The sequence below is a fragment of the Nannobrachium achirus genome (assembly GCF_963921795.1).
Source record: "Nannobrachium achirus genome assembly, chromosome: 18".
NCBI lineage: Eukaryota > Metazoa > Chordata > Actinopteri > Myctophiformes > Myctophidae > Nannobrachium > Nannobrachium achirus.
Genome location: NC_137825.1, coordinates 56,519,034 through 56,523,849, shown reverse-complemented (window position 1 = coordinate 56,523,849; position 4,816 = coordinate 56,519,034).

Sequence of the window (4,816 nt, the reverse complement as noted above, 5' to 3'; positions counted from 1 at the left end):
TTTACTAGTATGTAACTCTGACAGTATACAAATGAAACCAAATGGACCCTTACAGGTCCATTTGGTTTCATTTGTATACTGTCAGAGTTAAGTGGAGACCGTGACATTTTAAAGTTTGAGAACTACTGATTTAGACCAAAATGCAGGTTTAAATTTACAAGGCTCCCTCAATTGTATCACGATATATATACGATACCTCTGAAAATGCATATCGTGGAGACATTTTATCGTCTCAACGATAATTATCACCATATCGCCCACCTCTACTTGAGTAATTGTACTTAGTTACTTTGCACCACTGGGGGTCAGTTGATCGTATTCATATGGCGACTGTTTGGAAGCCTTAGAAAAGGCTGAAATTGAAACAGAAAAATCTACACATGGAATAGCTTGTGCTACAAGCTTGTTCTAATTCTGACCATTTGGAAAATGTATAGTTATGCTTGCATAATGTTGCTAGAATACAAGAAACTGACACTGAAATGTAGCATTGTTGTATAACTTGCTTTTCCTTTTTCCCGTCCCAGTTATCGGATCAGGTTTGGACTTGCACCATGACAACACAGTAATAACTAGAACTGTTGACAGGTCAGAAAGGGCCCTGTACTAGTGATCACACGAATAATCATGTGGATGGACAGACAGACAGAACAGAATGATTACTTATACATAAAACAGTTCAGGTTTGGTTGAGCCACATTAAAAGCCATTGTAAACTGCTTTTGTAAACATAGTTGTGAGTTGTGACTGCAGTATCAGCTAAGGGGGTTTTAGGCGATTCACTGGAGACCATGGCCACTTGGTGCTTTTTGCAAGACAATTTATAGGAAAATAGAAAAATGACTAAAACGTTACTGTCATTGGTTTATTAATACATTATACAACTAATACACTAAATGATTGCCCAAAGCAAGATTTCTGCTTATGTACACATTGCTGGTTAATAGCCTATAGGCTTGCTACCAACAGAAAGGTACAAATAAAGTTAACCTTTTCAAATACACACGTTTAATCTGGACTATTTATGTTGCAAAATCCACATTATTTATGCTCCAATGCTCCAATCCTTTAAATGAAACCAGTTTAGATATTGAGCAATGTCTAAAATCATCTCTTTGGATTTTGTTTATTCAAGACTGACATTGGGAACTATGTAAGAGGGGAACGATGCCTAGCGTGGAATGGGAACCTGACACCGATATGGTCAGATCATGTTCTGAAACACGTCTGCAAAGTCTTTTGGCAGTATTACACCAAGACGCACTCCAAAAACCCTCTCACTACACTTTACCCATTTAGGCCTAGGATTATTGACTGCTTTAACTATTGAAAAATAGCAGATATACAAGCTCACAGCGCGGCACCGAGTGCCGCGCTGCGAGCTTGTAGACCTGCTATTTTTGGAAAAAACTTGACAATTTGAATTTTTTCCATAAGTGTCTTTTGAATCCTTCTAAGTAAAAAAAAAAAAAGAAAAAAACTATGTTTCTATGTCAGCAATCTGGCTGGCCATCGTCAAAGAAAAGGTCCTTTTCACTTAACAGTTAACAGCTCAGTTAGTCTGTTCTTGAAAGACTACTATGTCAGTGGTTCTCAAACCTTTTCATGTGAAGGACCCCTGTACAAAAATATTCATACCTCAAAATTCAAGGACCACCCAGAAGCAAAATTTGAGTTACAAACCTTCGCTCTAAAAAAATACATATATTCAAAGATTTGCACACATTTTCACAACTTTTTCAAAAATAGCAGATCTACAAGCTCGCAGCGCGGCACTCGGTGCCGCGCTGTGAGCTTGTAGATCTGCTATTTTTCAACAGTTAAAGCGGTCAATAATTCTAGGCCTAAATGGGTTAAGGCAGAAGAAACGCTGTTTATGGTTGTATCACTCAGCTCTTGCTCCCCCTCAAAACTATACAAAAGATCACCCATCCAATTGCACACTAAAAGTCTTTTAAATGCCAAATAGAATGTACTTTTGAAACTTCAATGCTGATGAGGGCCTTCGTAGCCGAAACGAGTCAGTTTGTCAGAGACTGCGGATAAATGCGGGAAATCAAATTAAAAGGAAGTTTACATTGTGAGTGCGGACTGTTTCTATAGACTGTTCACTGAGTCTGCACCCCATCTTTCCTTCTCTGCAACTATTTGACAGTAGAGCATACTCAGCTCTGGACGTCTGTCCCGTATATTTGTATAATTTTGAAACGTACTCATTGTTTTAGGCGGAGATTAATGTGCAGAATCATATTGTACTTTTCTCCTCTCTTTAGTTTTATTCATGTTTACTGTAAACATTCAAACATTTCAGTTTCGCAGACTGCCATGTGAGTATGAAAGAAACGAACCAAACAAAATGGTAACGGTAACTTTGATCACAAAGAGTTACATTCTTTTGAAGCACTATCACTCATGCATACAAAATATATACTGTATATCAGGGGATGGTCTTTTCCTTCAGGTGACTGCAACAATATTACATTGTTGGTTAAAAGCTTAAAGCTTGTATTCAGAAAGTATTCGTTGCTATAGTGTTTGTTTACTGTTCAGTGAGTTTGGCTTCCCCATCTCTCCAGCACTAGGCCTAGAATTATTGAATGCTTTAACCAGTGAAAAATAGCAGATATACAAGCTCACAGCGCGGCGAGCTTGTAGATCTGCTATTTTTGAAAAAGTCGTGAAAATGTGTGCAAATCTTTGAATATATGTATTTTCAAAGCGAACGTTTGGAACTCAAATTTTGCTTCTGGGGGGTCCCTGGAACTAAATATTTTGAGATGCGGGTCCGTGGCCAAATACATAATACATATCATTTTGGGGGTCCTTCACATGAAAAGGTTTGAGAACCACTGACATAGTAGTCTCTCGAGAACAGACTAACTGAGCTCCAGTTAAGTGAAAAGGACCTTTTCTTTGACGATGGCTGGCCAGATTGCTGACATAGAAACATAGGTTTTTCAAAAAATCTTAGAAGGATTCAAAAGACACTTATAGAATCGGGTCAAAATTCAAATTTTCACGATAAAAAAAAAAATAGCAGATCTACAAGCTCGGAGCGCGGCACTCGGTGCCTCGCTGTGAGCTTGTATATCTGCTATTTTTCAATAGTTAAAGCATAAAATAATGATACACAATAATGTGTACCCGTTCTAAATGGGTTAATAAACAGAAAATACATTTTCAGGAGACCATTTATCAGCTTCAGAGTTCTTTCTCCTGATTGGATTAAACTGGTATCAAAACCTGAAAATATATTTTCTATTTACTAAAGAGCTGGAGCGATGGGAGACCCCTACTAAACACTCCATAGCAATCATCGGAATATAGAGCTATTTAACACTTATTTTAACCAAAATAAACATTACTGTACAACGCTATTTGAATATTCCACTATTCAAAGACAATGCCAACTTATGTGTTAATATTTATTGCTTTAGGAGTGCAAAGACCGCAATGGTTCTCATCATTATCTTCCAAAATATGTTTTAGCTCTATTTACATATATTTAATCATCAGCATGTGTGCTTGTACAGACCTACCGGTGGGTTTAAACTTTAAAAACAAAAATGTAAAAACCCAACAGTTGTAATTTCACAAACGAATGTGTTCATTTCTGAAAAAGATGGGTTCAAAAACTAATGCAAACACATCGAGGAACCATGCTTAATTTGAGTGTCTCATCACAGACTGGGGGAAGGGTTAGGGTCAATTGAGTCAACTCAATTAATACCCCTCCTCCAGTGGTTCTCAAAGTGGGGTCCGGGGACCCTCAGGGTTCCTCAAGGGAGTTCCAAATGGACCCTTACAGGCCTCTGTAGTAGACTGTGTACACTACTCTGGGAGTAGTGTACACATGGAACCAAATGGATCCTTAAAGCAGTGTTTCTCAACCACTGTGCCTGGGGACCTTTGGTGTGCCCCTAGAAACTGCTTGAAAGCCAGTATTGTATTTATCATTTTAAAAATGATTTAAACTAGTGAAAACAGCCGATCTACAAGCCGCGAGGCGTTGTGTGCTTGTAGATCTGCTATTTTCACTACTGTTGTCACTACTTGTATGATGAAGCAGAGCTTTACATTGCGAAGAAAACACAAATTTGAAACTTGGGAGATACAAGTTTTCTTCCCGACAGTGACGATATTTACACCCCCGTATTATGTCGGTGTGCCCATGGATTCTTGGGACATGAAAAGTGTGCCCATGCAGAAAAAAAGGTTGAGAAACACTGCACTTACAGGTCCGTTTGGATCCACTTGTACACTTCTCAAGAGTTATGGAGGACTCTTGAAACGAATGAAAAGGTTTTGAGAAACACTGCCCCACCCCTCGCTCCTCTCGGATCTTCATGACTAGGCCCTCCCAACGCAGTCACACTCAGGGTTCCCACACATCTTTATGAATTAATTTCCAAAGCTTTTCCAGAATATTTAACCCGATTTCCGGGACAATATAACAATAATTCAGCTCAATAACAGGTTGTTTACTCCTATGCGCAATGCCCAAAGACAGGTAGTGTATGCCAGTGGTTCTCAACCTTTTCAGACTGTGACCCCCAAAATAATAATATTTTAACTGGGGACCCGGCACCCTGACGAGCACTAAAGCTGGTTGCACACTGCTGCGTTTTTCGGCCCGAATATCGGACTGAATTTCGGAGCACGCAAATAAAAAAATCAACCTCATCTTATGTCAGTCACGTTTGCACACTCCCGCCCGTTTCGCGCACCGCTCGGTCCCTTGCTCTCTCTCTCTCTCTCTCCTTGCATCCTTTCATTTTGCAACGAAAAACGCAGCAGTGTGCAACCACCTTAAGAG